This window comes from Sminthopsis crassicaudata, chromosome 3 (genome assembly GCF_048593235.1).
Source record: "Sminthopsis crassicaudata isolate SCR6 chromosome 3, ASM4859323v1, whole genome shotgun sequence".
Classification (NCBI taxonomy): domain Eukaryota; kingdom Metazoa; phylum Chordata; class Mammalia; order Dasyuromorphia; family Dasyuridae; genus Sminthopsis; species Sminthopsis crassicaudata.
In genome coordinates, this window is record NC_133619.1 from 616,210,721 (window position 1) to 616,227,377 (window position 16,657).

The following is a 16,657-nucleotide window of genomic DNA, read 5'->3' on the forward strand; positions in this document are numbered from 1 at the left end:
ACAATACTTGGTATACAGTAAGCACTTACTAACTGCTGACTGACTGTTGTCTGATGACTGACCTCAATCTTGGCTATCTGCCAAAAGGCCTACCTTCTATTTCTCATCCCATATATTTCCTCCTCTTTTTATCTGACTTTCAAAATCAATTCTACAAAACCATCACCTTGGGTCTCTATTTTTACTCCTCCCCCCAAATTTCTCAGGACCTGTAAGTTTCTTTCTTTTTTTTTTTTTTTGATGAGGCAATTGGGGTTAAGTGACTTGCCCAGGATCACATAGGAAGTGTTAAGTGTCTGAGGTAAGATTTGAACTCAGGTCCTCCTGACTTCAGGGCTGGTGCTCTATCCACTGAGCCACCTAGCTGCCCCAAGTTTCCATTCTTAATAAGTAGTGAGACATTTAGTCTGCCAACTTCATGAACAAGATAAGGAAACTATAGAGGTCTTTTTTTTTTTCCCCCGAGACAATTGGGGTTAAGTGACTTGCCCAGGGTCACACAGCTAGGAAGTGTTAAGTGTCTGAGTCCAGATTTGAACTCTAGTCCTCCTTAATTCAAAGCTGGTACTCTATCCACTACGCCACCTAGCTGCCCCCAACTATAGGGGTCTTTATCCCCATTTTTCAAATAAGAAGACTGAGGCAGTGAGACAATTTGGATGACACTTTCCAGGTAATATGGGAAGATATCCCTCTGGGATAATGGGCCAATCCCTCAGTTCCCAGTGCTTCCATTTTCTCTCCAATATGATGATTGGGATGGATTAAACCTTGTACTTGTTAAGAACTCTTGTTCTTAACTTGGGACCCACTAATTTGAGTGTTTTTTTTTTTTTTAATATTTTGCTAATTGTATTTCAAAATCATTGGCTTCCTTTGTAATACTTTATTTTTTTATTTTATGCATTTAGAAACATTATTCTGAAAGGGGATCTACAGGCCTTGCCGGATACTGCCAAAAGGGTCCAAGACAAGCAAAAATGCTTGTTAGGTCATCTTTGTTGTTGTTGTGATGCCATTGGACGTTTTCTTGTCAGAGATCCTGCTGTGGTTTGCCATTTCCTTCTCCAGCTCATTTTACATATGGATAAACTGGGGCACTCAGCTAAAGGAAGTGTTTGAGGGTGGATTTGAACTCAGGAAGAAGTCATTCTGTTGCTCTGTTCACTATGGCACACCCTAGCTGCCCCTCATCAGGTTTAGATGATCTCTAAGGAATCATAGCCAGGAAGACCCAAAATTGAATTTAGTCTCAGACATTTATTTGCTTTGTCATTTAAACTCTCTGGGACTCAGTTTCTCATCTGTAAAATGAGGTTACTTAGGGTCAATCCATCCCTAAGATATGGACTCTTCAGGTGCCCCATCAGACAGGAATCATAGCATCTACTACGCTCCAGTTCCCTGAAGAGAATGACTGGCTCTCTCTCAAAAGGAGACAGAATCAGGGGAAGAAGGTCTCTTCTGTCCCTCAGGTCCCAGGAGCCCTGGCTCTGGCCCTCTCTCTTTCCCTAGCCTGGTACCAGCCCCTCCTCTGCTCCCCGTCTTTTTCTCCATTCACAGCACCTGGCTTGGTCCCATTAGGGGCATGGCCACAAACATCTCTCCTTCATTACCAGCCGTATCATCAGTGGCAAACTTCCTGAAATGAAAATCCAGGAAACAAACTGAGAAAAGAATCCCAGCTCTCCGTCTGACTTTTCTCCCCAAGCTTTCCGGCTGCCTCACCCTCTTTCCAGGTATTCATTTTCTTTCCCCCCTCTCTCTGTTGTTTAAAACCAGCGTCCGCTTGGGTCCTCAGAGCAGAATATCTTCTGGGCTGTACTTCAGTCCATTGCTGAGGTGGGAGCAGGGACAGGGTAGACGAGGTTGCAGGCCTTTTATTCTCTGTTCATGCTAAGGTGGCATGAGGGGGTCCTGAACTCATCCCATTACCACATCGTGGACAACATGGCTAATGTTGTCTGACTGCAAAAGTCCCCTTTGAGTCCCACTGTTTCCAATTTCTCCTCTCATAACTCAGGTTTGGAAGCATTCTAGGATTCAGAACTGGAAGAAACCATCAGAGTAACAAAGTGGCCTCCTGCATTTGTACAGAAAGGTAAACTGAGGTCCAGAGAGATAAAGTTCCTTCCGCAAAATCAGTAAATTAACAGCAGATTAGAAATTGGAACTCAGATCACAAAATCAGCGTGTCAGAGTTGGAAGGGACCTTGGAGGCAGTCTAATTTAACCCATGCCAGAAAAACAATTCCCTTTACATCGTACCCAGTAAGTGACTCATGGGATGGCGAGGCTAGAAGGATTCTCATAAAGCTCAGAGCTGGGAGGGAGCTTAGAACACAGAGAGTCAGAGCTGGGAGGGAGCTTAGAACACAGAGAGTCAGAGCTGGGAGGGAACTTAGAACACAGGATATCAGAACTGGTGAGGGGATCTTTAGAAGAGAAAATGTTGGAGCTGGGAAGGACCTTTGAGCATAGGATCATAAATAAATGGAATGAAAATGAATAAAACAATGAAAAACATTTATTAAGCATTATGCTAAGAGTTAGGAACACAAATATAAAATTCATAGTCCCTGCCTTCAAAAGAGCTTATAGTCAAACAAATAGAGAAAAAACATAGTGGATAATGATGAATGGGGAAAGGTATTTTGGTCGAGGAAGTCATAGCAATAGGGAGCAGAGCATAAGCAAGTCGATTTGCACACCCTTTCTAGAAGCAATGCTGTTACTAATTAGAGAGCTGAGAGAAAAAGGAGAGGGACAAGGTAATTGGCAATAGAGCTTGCATCAAGAAGATGGCCAGATGGATAGTGGGAACAAGGTAGTATGTCTATTACCCATTTCAATTTGCTCTTCTCTTTTATCTGGCCAGCTGGGCCCTAGGGTGGGAGTTCCTCGAAGAGACCATCTGATCCAATTTCCTAATTTTAAAGTTCAAAAAATCTGAGTCTCACAAAGGGAAAGTAACTTGCTCAAGAGGTTGCTGGACTCTCCATCCTGAAGGTGTTCAGAGATTCACAGTGTGGTGGCTACGATGCTCTCTTACTTTCCTTAGGTCCTAGATGGGCCATCTTTGGTGCTATATACTTCAAAGTGGAGGGGGAAGGGATAGGAGGCAAATGGGGTGGAAGATGAAGAATAGAGGGGGAAAAGGAGGGAGAGAGAAACAGAGAAATACAGAGACAGAAAACAGAAATGAGAGAGAGAGGGAGGGAGGGAGAGGGAAAGAATGGAGGAAGGGAGAGAGAGAGAGAGAAAGAGAGAGAGAGAGAGAGAGAGAGAGAGAGAGAGAGAGAGAGAGAGAGAGAGAGAGAGAGAGAGAGAGAGAGAGAGAGAGAGAGAGAGAAGGAGAAGAAGAAGAAGAAGAAGAGAAGAGAGAGAAAGAGAGAAAGAGGAGAGAAAGAGAGAAGAGAAGAGAAGAGAGAGGGAGAGAGAACAAAGAGGGGAGGGAGGGAGGGAGGGAGGGAGAGAGAGAGAGAGAGAGAGAGAGAGAGAGAGAGAGAGAGAGAGAGAGAGAGAGAGAGAGAGAGAGAGAGAGAGAGAGAGAGGAGAAGAAGAAGAAGAAGAAGAAGAAGAAGAAGAAGAAGAAGAAGAAGAAGAAGAAGAGAAGAGAGAGAAAGAGAAAACGAGAAGAGAAGAGAAAGAGAGAGAGAAGAGAAGAGAGAGGGAGAGAGAGAGAGAGAGAGAGAGAGAGAGAGAGAGAGAGAGAGAGAGAGAGAGAGAGAGAGAGAGAGAGAGAGAGAACAAAGAGGGGAGAGTGAGAGAGTTCAGGGTATTCTGTCAGGTATATGCAAATAGGTGAAATAATACAAATGTGACCTTCCTTTCTCAATTCCTGGGGGGAATATTGGTGGAGAGTTCACTGTAGTTCTGGTAGGCACAGACCAGGTTACTTGGAGGAAGCACTTCCAAACAGATGTTCCCCTAAAGCACTATATATGGGTCCCTAAGGGTAGGGGTGGGGGCCCCAGCTGAACCAGGGGGCCTTAGTCTATACTGCCTGAGAATCAAGGGCAAGACAGAGAAAAAGGAGACTCTATCATTTACCTAACCTGCTCTCCCTTCCATCTGCATGACTCCACCTTCCCTCGATCCCCAAGGGGAAAGATCAGCTTTCTGGCCCACAATAGGGCTCACCTGATCCCAGGGCTGGCAGACTCTGCAGTCTGCCTGCCAGCTAAGAACTGTTGCTTCCTCCCCTTCTCCTCTCCCCTCTCCTTCTCCTTTTCCTCTCCAGAACCCAATTTCCTCCCCCCTTTCACTTTCTTCTGCCCCTCCTTTACTACCCACCCCTTCTCCTGTGACTTTCCTTTGAGTCTCCCCCTTCAACTCCTTTTCTCCAAATCAGAGCAAATGATGCATCACAAATCCAGGCTAGGAAGTTGTACTCAAAGAGCACCAGAGGCTGATGATGTAGGCAGGGTCTCTCCCACAGAATTGCCCTTTCACAAGAGTGAAGTAGTAGAGACAGATTATATACCTTGTGATTGAGGATGCATTTCATCCTCAAGGACAACCAAAAGTGGACTCAAAGAACTTCTGAGCTTTTTCTTCCTTTCCCTTTAGTGTCTATGCAAGGAATTATTGATGGTGCACCATCTTTGACATGGATACTGGGACACCAACTGGGGCACTCACAGATTTTGCTCATATCTAGAACCCAGTAGATTACATTCAGGGAACAACTGGTATAGGAACAGCCAGAGTTTCAGTGATTGTGAGGGTAACCATTCCAGGACACACAAACATTCTTTCTGGAGTCACAGCTAACTAGTAGAAAGGATGAATATTTAGGCTTAATGTCAGGAAAAACTTCCTAACAATTCAGCCTATCTAAAAATGGGGTGGCCTGCCTCAGGATAGTGGGTTTCCCCTCACTTTGCTTCAGGCAAAGCTTAGATTACCACTAGCCAGGGTATGGTTAGACTCCATGACCTCCGAGGTCCTTTCTCCTTAGGAAGTTCAGAGAATCAGTAAAGCAAGAATTAGGTTAGAATGGAGATGGGGGGAGGAGGGAGGAGAGAGTAGATCATTGCTCCCAGGAGAGGAGGGCTCAGAGATATTGTCTTAGTGTAGCACTTGTTCTGTATCTCAGAAGGAATCTTACACTCTATGGCCAGTTCTGGACAGTGTGGTTGGGTGAAAAAGACACTGACTGAGAAATAGGAGACCTAAGTTCTAGCCTCACCTCTCCCACTAATTAGTTGTATGATCTGACTTTCTCATTCTGGGACTCAGTTTCTCTTTTGTAAAATGAGGGATTATATTAACCCTAATAACCCTGACAATCCCTCTTCATTCTGACCTTCAGTGTTCTAAGCTCCCTCTTACCTCTGACATCCTGAGTTCTGAAGTTCCTCTCAGCTCAGACATCCTGTGTTCTAAGGGCCCTCCAGCTCTGATATTCTATGTTCTAAGCTCCCTGCCAGATCTGACCTTCAGTGTTCTAAGAACCCTCCCAGCTCTGACAATCTGTTTTATGGTCCTTCCCGGGTTTGACATCCTTTGATTCTAGTCCCAGCTCTGCCTCTAATTACCTTTCAGGCAAATCACCTCTTCTTTCCAGAATTTAGTTTCCTAATATGGCAAATGGGGCTAATTCCCTCCCTGCTCTACTCTACCCTTGTGTATGAGTCTGCTGTGTGAAATCAAATGAGTTCATAGCTGTAAGAAAGCATTGATAAGGATGAGTAGCTGTGAAAAGGAATAGCTGTAAAGGTGAGGTCACCATTAAACCAGAGAAGACAATGTCCAATGGTTCAACAATGAATGAACAGATGGAGGAGTTTTTTCCTCCTCTGGTTGAGGAGAGTATTGTCTCAGACTGGACTCTCAAGGCTCCCAGTCTTGTTGCCTACAAGTCCTTCCTCTGATTCCTTGGTAATGAGGTGAAAGGGGGATACAGGAAGACAGAAAATGGAAGGACCCTTCCAAACATCTCACTTTCCAAGCAGGCGTCTCTCATCTCTATCCATTGTAATCCTTTCCTCCCTTCAAGGAGTAGCTAAGGTGTCACCTCCTCCTCCAGGGAGCTTTCTCTGATTTATCAGCATGAATGCAGTGTTTCCTGCTTCCTTCAGTCTCTCCAACCAACTCTTTTCTGAGTTTATAGCAATTATTTGTCTCATAACTTTTTGTGTAATTGTCTTCCCCTCAATTAGATTGTAAGCTCCTTGAGAGTAGGATCCTAATAGTATTTAGCATTGTGAACCCAGAATTAAGCACAGAGAAGGTGCTTAATAAATGTGTAATAGGGGTAATTAGGGAGCTACCCTAACTGGAATGGTACTCCTCTCATTGGAGGATGCATATACATGCTGAAAGGTTTGCACATCCCTTATTGGTCCCTCAGGTCTTTGTCATTGGAGATTGTATGGAAAATGAGCAGGAAAAGCCTTTCCTCAATTCATCAGGCTTAAAAGGAGAACCCCTTTCCCTTTCTCTCACCTCTGTCCTTTCACTCTCCCTATGCTTCTGTCTCTGTTTCTCTGTCTCCTCCACTTCCCTTCACTCTTTCCCTCTTTTTTCTCTTCTTTTTCTCTCTTTTTCTGTCTCCCTCTTTTCTTTCTTTCTCCCTCCCTCCTTCTCTATCTCTTTGTTTCCTATAACTTCTTTCTCCATCTCTATTTCTTCCCCCCTCTTTCTCTGAATGGTATCTTCTTTTTTTTTCTTCCTCCCTCCCTCCATCTCTTCTTCCCTCCCTCCTTCTCTCTGTCTCTCTCTCTCTGTCTCTGTCTCTCTGTCTCTCTGTCTCTCTGTGTCTCTGTCTCTGTCTCTCTCTGTCTCTCTCTGTCTCTCTCTGTCTCTCTCTCTCTCTCTGTCTCTCTCTCTCTCTCTCTCTCTCTCTCTCTGTCTCTCTCTGTCTCTCTCTCATTTCTATCTTTGACTCTTTCTTGGTTTTTCTGTGTCTGCTCTCATTTTTTTGCCTCTCTCTTTGCCTCTTTCAAGATTGTTAAGATTCTTGCCAACAACTCATAGGAGTTCCAATGAAGGCATTGGGAGGGGATTTCTCTCCTCCTCCTCCTCCTTCAGCAGTTATGGAAGATACATGCATGTGGCAATGAGAGAATATGCATTTCTGGATTAGTGGTCTCCAAAGTGGAGCCTCAGACCTCCTGGGGGACTGTAATCTGACTCAAGAGGTTTATAATCAGCTAACCAGAGGGAAGGGGAAAATGGGTACCATATCATTCTCCCCACAATACTTAATTATGGGACGTGTCCTAGATACAGCATCTACCCTTAGCCTCCAACACTTTCTGCCCCTCTTCTGTGCAGCCTCCCAATCTCTTGCTATTTGAGCTAAGTGATGATCCCTTTAGACAGTTATAATCCAACATATAAAACTATTTATAGCAGTTCTTTTTTTGTGGTGGCAAAGAATTGGAAATTGAGGGGAAACCCATCAATTGGGGAATGGCTTATGGTATATGAATGTAATTGAATGCTATTGTGCTACAAGAAATAATGAGTAGGCAGATTTCAGAAAAACCTAGAAAGACTTACATGAACTGATGCTGAGTGAAGTGAGCAGAACCAGGAGATCATTGTACAAAGTAATAACAGTATTGTTGGATGATCATCTATAATAGGCTTAGCTCTTCTCAACAATACAATGATCCAACACAATTTCAAAAGAGTCAAGATGGAAAAGGAAATCTACATCCAGAGAAAGAATTATAGACTTTGAATACAGATTGAAGCATACGATTTTCACTTTTGTTGTTATGTTTGTTTGTTTGAAGGAGCAGGGAGGGGAGGGAAGGAAGAAAGAAAAATTGGAACTCAAAATTGTACAAAAATGAAAGTTGAAAACTATTTTTACATATAATTGGAAAAATACATAATATTAAGTGCAAAAAATTGTATAATCCATTGACAAATGGGATACTACAGTAGTAGCTTTGAAGGTACCATTGGAAAAATTGCCCTGTCCCACAACCAATAATAATTACTTCTCTACAGTTTACTGGCAGTTGATGGGTTTGAAGGTGGTATAGGACAAGGACAATTCTAGTCAGTCAACGTGCTCTTATTAAACACTTACTATGTTAAACACTGGAAATGTTAAATGTTAACACTGTGTTAAAACCTAAAGATACAAAGAAAGGCAAAAAAAAATCCAGTCCCTACTTTTAGGGAGTTCAAAGATGAGTGGAGAAAACAATACACAAGCAACCATGTAGAAACAAGATATTTAAAGGTTGATATAAATAATCAACAGAAGAAAGGCCCTAGCATTATGAAAAAGACTTCTTGAAGAAACTGAAATTTTAGCTGAGATTTAAAGGAAGTCAGGTCCCTATGAGTAAGAACCCCAGTACCTCCCCTCCTTTCATTTGGGTGGTATTGAATCTCCTGGGAAGAGCCAGCCTGGATGAGCTATGACTCTCATAACATCTTGGAAGATAGGACACCAATCATTCCTGCCATCTGGATCCACAGCTTTAGTATAAACCAGAATTTCTCACTCCCTCACTTCAAACATCCACTTAGTCACCAAATTTTATCTTTTCTGACCTACAACATTTCTCACAAATGACTCCTTTTCTCTACCATCTGGAGTATGCCCTTGTTACCTCATCCTCTTCCTATCACCTCTAAATCTCCCTGCCCCAAATCTCTCCCCAGGATGTCATATTCAGTTTCTCAAAGTGCAGGTTTGACCATGGCAACTTCTTTTCTCAATATACTCTAGTATCTCCCTATATTCTAGCATCAATTTTTTTTCTCAGTAGTATTTTATTTTTCCAAATACATGTAAAAATAGTTTTCAATATTCATTTTTTATAGTATTCTATTTTCCCAAATACATCTAAAGATACTTTTCAAAATTCATTTTTGTGTTTTTTGTTTTGTAAAACTATTTTATTTTTCCAAATAAATATATAGTTTTCAACATTCTTTTTTGTTTTTTTTTAATAGTATTTTATTTTTCCAAATATGTATCTGGTTTCAATATTCACTTTTAAATTTATTTTTTAAGTTAATTAATTTTAATACACATTGCTTTATGAATCATGTTGGGAGAGAAAAATCAGAACAAAAGGGAAAAAACACAGGAGAGGGGGGAAAAACAGAAAAAGAAATGAACATGTGTTGATTTACATTCAATCTCCATAGTTCTTTTTCTGGATGCAAATGGCATTTTCTGTCCAAAATCTACTGGGACTGCTTTAGATCACTGAACCATTGAGAAGAACCAAGTTTTTCATAGTTGATCATCACAAATTCTTGCTGTTATTGTGTCCAGTGTATTCCTCGTTTTGCTTGTTTTGCTCTTCATCAGTTTGTGTAAATCTTTCCAGGCCTTTGAAAAATCAGCTTGTTCATCATTTTAAAAAATAGAGCAATAATATTCTATTACCTTCATAAACCATAGAGCTTATCCAGTCATTCCCCAATTGATGGGGAATTTTCCAATTATTTGCTACCACAAAAAGAGCTTCTCCAAACATTTTTGCACGTGTGGGTCCTTTTCCCTCTCTTGTGATTTCCTTGAGATACAGACCTAGTAATGGCACTGCTGAGACAAAGGGAACGCAGTTTTATAGTCCTTTGAGCATAGTTCCAGATTGCTCTCCAGATTGGTTGGATCATTTCATAACTCCACCAACAATGCATTAGTGTCCCAGTTTTCCCACATTCCCTTCAACATTTATCATTATCTTTTCCTATCATCTTAGTCAATCTGAAATGTATGAGGAGGTACCTCAGGGTTGTTTTAATTTGCATTTCTCTAATCAAAAATGACTTTAGAGCATTTTTTCATACGACTATCGACATAGACTATAAAGATAGCTTTAATTTCATCATCTGAAAATTGTGCATATCCTTTGATCATTTGTCAATTGGGGGATGACTTGTATTCTTATAAATTTGACATAGCTCTTTCTATATTTTAGAAATTAGACCTTTATCAGAAACATTGGCTGTAAATATGTTTTCCCAGTTTTGTATTTCCCTTTTAATCTTGTTTCTATTGGCTTTGTTTGTACAAAACCTTTTTAATTTAATGTAATCAAAGTTATCCCTTTTGCCTTTCATGATGTTCTCTAATTCTTTGGTCATAAATTCCTCCCTTCTCCAGAGATCTGATGGATAAATTATCCCTTGCTCTTCTAATTTGTTTATGTTATCATCCCTTATGCCCAAATAATGTACCCATTTTGACCTTATTTTGGTATGGTGTGAGATATAGGTCTATGTTGTTTCTGACATTATTTTCCAGTTTTCCCAGAAGTTTTGGTTAAATAGTGAGTTCTTATTCCAGAAGCTGGAGTTTGAAGTCAACATTTGTTTTTGTAAGACTTTGTGTTTCAAATTTTTCTCCCTCCCTCTCTTACTTCCCCAATCCCCAAGACATCAAGCAATATAATATAGATTAAACATGTGTAATTCTTTTAAACATATTTCCATATTCATCATGATGCATAAGAAAACTCATATCAAAAGGGAAAAAAACCTCAAGAATAAAACAAACAAACATCATCAACAACAAAAAGGTGAAAATACTATGCTTCAATCCATATTCTGTTTCTGTAGTTATCTCCTTGAATGCAGATGGCTCTTTCCATCACAAGTCTATTGGAACTGCCTTGAATCACCTCATTGTTGAAAAGAGCCAAGTCCAGACTCTACAGATGGGAAAGGTTCTGAATTCCTTTTCCTCTTTCCTCTCCCTTTTCCCTTATACACATGGGAAGGGAAGGGCTGGGCCTGAGGGTTCCAAAACCTCTGGTTTGACTATATTCCTGCTTTCTTTATTAACTCTATTCCAACAACTCAGGGGTTAGAGCCTTCCAGCCTCCCTGCTCCCAAACCCCAAGGCTCTAAGCCCTTTTTTTATTATAATTTTAGAGTCAGCACCCACCTTTCCAAATTTCTTTATTTAATGTTTTATTTTCCCCAGTTACATGTAAAACAATTTTTAACATTTGTTTATAAAATGTTGAGTTTCAGATTCCCTCCCTCCCTTTCCATTCCATATTAAGAAGGCACATGTGAAGTTAGGCAAAATATTTCCATAAAAGTTATGTTGTGAAAGAAAACATAGATTTCCCCCCCCCCCCCATAAAAAAAACTCTGAAGAAAAATAAAGTTTTTTTTTTAAGTACATATTCAAACAAAATCAGTTCTTTCTCTGGGCATGGATAGAATTTTTTCATCATAAGTTCTTTGGAGTAATTTTGGATCATTGCATTGCTGAGAATAACAAAAGCTGATCATCCCACAACTATTTCTATTACTTTGTGCATTGTACATTTCATTTTGTGTGATCTCATGGTAGATTTTCCTGGTTTTTCTGTGAACATCCTGCTCATCATTTCTTATAGAACAATAGTATTCCATCATAATCATATACCACAATTTATTTAACCATTCCCTAACTGATGGGCATCCCCTCAATGTCCAATTCTTTGCCCTGAGAAAAAAACTGCTACAAATATTTTTGTATATATAGGTCCTTTTCCTTTTTAAAAAATATCTTTTGGAATACATGCCTAGTAGTGGTATTGTTAGGTTTATAGTCCTTTGGGAAAAGTTCCAAATTGGTCTACAAAATGGTTGAATCAATTCACAATTTCACCAATAGTGCATTAATGACTCATTTCCCACACATCCTCCCTAAGAATTGTCATTTTCCCTTCTAATCCATTAGCCAATCTAATAGATATGTCATAGTATCTAAGACTTGTTTTAGTTTGCATTTTTCTAATGAGTTAGAGTATTTTTTCCCTTATGGCTATAAGTGTGTTGATTAGTTCATATCTTTTGATCATTTATTAATTGGGAAATGAGTTTTTTTTTAAATAAAGTTGTCTCAGTTCCCTATACACTTGAGAAATGAGGTCTTCATCAGAAAAACTTGCTTCAAAATTATTTTCACAATTACTATCACCAACTGTAATTTCTCCTTGTTTAATCTATTCTCTTTCTGCTTTCACACTGCCTATCCTCAAAAGTGTTTTGCTTTTGATCACCTTTCCCCCAATATGTCCTTCCTTCCATGAGCCTCCCCATTTTTCATATCCCGTTCCTCTCCTATTTTCTCTAAAGAATAAGATAGATTTTGATACCCATATTGAGGTTATTTTCTCTTTAAGTCAAATCTGATGAAAGTAAAGTTTCCTATTACCTCTCTCCTTTCTTCCTCCTCTTTCCCTCCATTGTAAAAGCTTTTTCTTGCCTCTTTTATGGCAGATCATTTATGCCATTCCACTTTTTTCTTTCCCTTTCTCCCAATACATTCTTCTCTCACCCCTTAATTTTATTTTTTTAGACATTATCCTTTCATATTCGGTTCACACTCGTGGCCTCTGTCTATATTTACTCCATCTAACTGCTCTAATAATGAAAAAGTTCTTCTGAGTTGCGAGTATCATTCTCCCATGTAGGAATGTAAACTGATTAGTCTTATTAAGTCTCTTATGATTTCTCTTTTCTGATTACCCTCTTATGTTTCTCCTAAAAATTTGAAGTCAAATTTGAAATCAAATTTTCTATTCAAGTCTTATCTTTTCATCACGAATACTTAAAATTCTTCTATTTCATGGAATATCCACCTTTTCCCCTGAAGAATTATACTCAGATTTGTTCAGTAGGTGGTTCTTAGTTGTAAACCTAGCTTCTTTGCCATTTGGAATATCATATTCCAAAACTTTTGATCCTTTAAGGTGGAAGCTGTTGAATCTTATGCTATTCTGATTCTGGCTCCACTGTACTTGAATTACTTCCTTTTGGATGCTTGAAATATTTTTCCTTGCTCGGGGAGTTCAGAAATTTGACTATGATATTTCTGGGAGTTTTTATCTTGGGATCTCTTTCAGAAGGTGGATTCTTCCCATTTCTATTTTACCTTCTGTTTCTAGAATGAGATTTGGACATGAGATTTGGACTTTTTTAAAATTTCAGGTAAAATAACAAATTTTAAATGATCTCTCCTGGATCTATTTTCAAGTCAATTGTTTTTCCAATGAGATATTTCACATTGTTTTCTGTTTTTTTATTCTTTTGGTTTTGTCTTATTGTTTTTGTTTTTGCTTTTGATCTCTCATGAAGTCATTAACTTCCACTTGCTCAAACTAATTCTTAAGGAATTGTTTTTATTGGTGAATTTTTGAACTGCCTTTCCTATTTGACCAATTTTGTTTTTTGTTTTTTTAAAGCACTATCATTTTTTTCCCCAGTTTTTTCCTCTACCTTTTTTTTTTTTTAGTGAATTTTCTTTTCATTTTTAATACATTTTATTTTACCAAATACATTCAAGGATAGTTTTCCATATCCACTCCACAAAACCTTGTGTTCCAATTTTTTCTCCCTCCTTCTCCCCCATCACCTCCCATAGATAGCAAGCAATCCAATATAGGTTAAACATGTGCAGCTCTTCTAAATATATGAAAAATCAGACCAAAAGGTGAAAGAAAGAAAATGATGAAAAAAACAAACAACAATGACAACAACAACAAAACAAGGTGAAAATACTATGCTTCAATTCATATTCTGTCTCTGTAGTTATCTCTCTAGATGCAGATGGCTCTTTCCATCACAAGTCTATTGGAATTGCCTTAAATTACCTCACTGATGAAAAGAATCAAATCCATCATAGTTGATCATCACATAATCTTGTTCTTGTTGCATACAATGTTCTCTTGGTTCTATTCATTTCACTTAGCATTAGTTCATGTAAGTCTCTCCAGGCTTTTCTGAAATCAGCCTGCTCATCATTTCTTATAGAACAATAATATTCCTCAAGCCATTCTCCAATTGATAAACGTTCAAAGGATATAACAGATAATTTTCAGATGAAGAAATTGAAACTATTTCTAGTCATATAAAAAAGTACTCTAAATCACTATTGATCAGAGAAATGAAAATTTAGACAACTCTGAGATACCACTACACCCCTCTCAGATTGGCTAAGATGACAGGAAAAGATAATGACGAATGTTGGAGGGAATGTGGGAAAACTGGGACACTGATACATTGTTGGTGGAATTGTGACTGAATCCAACCATTTGGAACTATGTCCAAAGAATTATCAAACTGTGCATACCCTTTGACCCATCAGTGTTACTACTGGGCTTATATCCCAAAGAGATCTTGAAGAAGGGAAAGGGACCCACATGTGCAAAAATGTTTTGTGGCAGCCCTTTTTGTAGTGGCAAGAAACCGAAAACTGAATAAATGTTCATCAATTGGAGAATGGCTGAATAAATTATGATATATGAGTGTAATGGAATATTATTGTTTTATAATAAATGACCAACAGGACGATTTCAGAAAGGTCTGGAGAGAATTATACGAATTGATGTTGAGTGAAATAAGCAGAACCAGGAGATCATTGTATTCAATAACAACAAGATTATATGATGATCAATTCTTATGTATGTGGCTCTCCTCAACAACGAGATGATTCAGACCAGTTCCAATTGTTTAGTGATGAAGAGAGTCATCTATACTCAGAGAGAGGATGTGGGAATTGAGTTTAGTTCTCAACATAGCATTTTCACTCTTTTTGTTGTAGTTTGCTTGCATTCTATTTTGCTTCTTATCTTTTTCTGGTTTGATTTGATTTTTCTTGTGCAATAAGCTAATTGTATAAATATGTATGTATATGCTGAATTTAACATAAATTTCTACCATGTTTAACATATATTGAACTACTTGCCATCTAGGGGAGGGAATGGGGGAAAGGGGAGAAATTGGAATACAAGATTTTGCAAGGGCTAATGTTGAAGTATTGTTCACGTATGTGTTTTGAAAAATAAAAAGCTTTGATAAAGGGGGAAAAAGGACAATAATATTCCATTGCATTCATATATCATAACTTATTCACCCATTCTCCAACTGATGGATATCCACACAATTTCTAGTTCCTTTCCACTACAAAAATGGCTGCTACAAACAATTTTGCACTTGTGGGTTCTTTTCTCTTTTTTATTGGGATACAGACCTAGTAGAGATATAGTAGTAGTAGTAGAGATACTGATGGATCAAAGACTATGTACAGTTTGATAGCCCTTTGTGCATAGTTCCAAATTGCTCTCCAGAATGGTTGGATCAGTTCATAACTCTACCAACAATGCATAGTATTCCAGTTTTCCCATATCCTCTCCAGTATTTATCATTATCATTTCCTGTCTTTTTAGCCAATCTGAGAGGTGTGGAATAGTACCTTAGAGTTGTCGTAATTTACATTTCTCTAATCAATAGTTATATAGATCATTTTTTCCCCATTTGATTAGAATGGCTTTAATTTCATTGCCTGAAAATTGTCTATTCATGTGCTTTAACCATTTAGTAATTGGAGAATGACTTGTATTTTTAAAATAATAGTCTTTTATTTTCAAAATATATGCACAGATAGTTTTCAACATTTCACCCTTACAAAACCTTGTGTTCCAAAATTTTCTCCCTCTCTTTTTCCCTACCCCATTCCCAGATAGCAAGGAATCCAATATATGTTAAATGTGCAATTCTTCCATACATATTTCCACATTTATCAGATCAAAAAGAAAAAAAGTAAGAAAGCAAAAAGCAAGCAAACAACAGCAAGAACAAAAAAGATGAAAATACTGCATTGTGATTCACAGTCCTCTTTCTGGATACAGATGGCTTTCTCCATTATAACTTTATTAGAATTGGCCTGAATCACTTTACTGCAGAAAAGAGCCATGTCCATCAGAATCAAGCATCATATAATCTTGTGGTTGCTTTGTACAATGTTCTCTCGGTTCTACTCACTTCACTAAACATCAGTTCATTTAAGTCCCTCCAGACGACTTGTATTCTTACAAATTTGAGACAATTCTGTATATATTTTAGAAATGAGGCCTTTCTCAGAAATAGTGGATATAAAAATTTTCCCCACTGCTTTCTGCTTGTCTTCTAATCTCGGCTGCATTTGTTTTGTTCATACAAAAAGTTTTTAATTTAATGTAATCACAATTATGCATTTTGTATTTCACAGTGTTCTCTAGTTTTTTAGCCATAAATTACACAGATCTAAGAAATAGACTATCCTTTGTTTTTCTAATTTGCTTATAGTATCACCTTTTATGTTTGAATCATGAATCCATTTGACCTTATCTTGAATTAGAGTTCTTACTTGATTTTCAAAATTTCTTTTGAACTCTTCTTTGGCCTGCAACAAATTATTTGGAGGGTTTTGGGGAAGAGCTTAGGCTACTCCCTGCCTTTACTCTGCCATCTTGGCTCCACCTCCAGTGCTTATTTTTCTAAGGCCAACATTTTTCCAGGGAAATTGGATGACTGCAGGACATGGCCAAGAATGTATTTTAAACACATTAACTTAAGCTGTTAAATTTTCAGTGTGAGCATTTACATCTCTGATTGCTGATTTTGCTGATTTCTCAGAAATCATTATATTATAATTATAATCTCATCAAGAACTAAGGATGCAGTGCATGTCCTTTGATGCAGCACTATATCTATTGAGCCTATATCCTAAAGAGTTCATAAAAAAAGGGAAATGGACCCATATGTGCAAAAATGTTTGTGGCAGCCCTTTTTGTAGTGGCCAGAAACTGGAAACTGAATGGATGCCTATCAAATGGAGAATGATTGGGTAGATTGTGTATATGAATGTTATGGAATACTATTGTTCTGTAAGAAACAACCAGCAAGA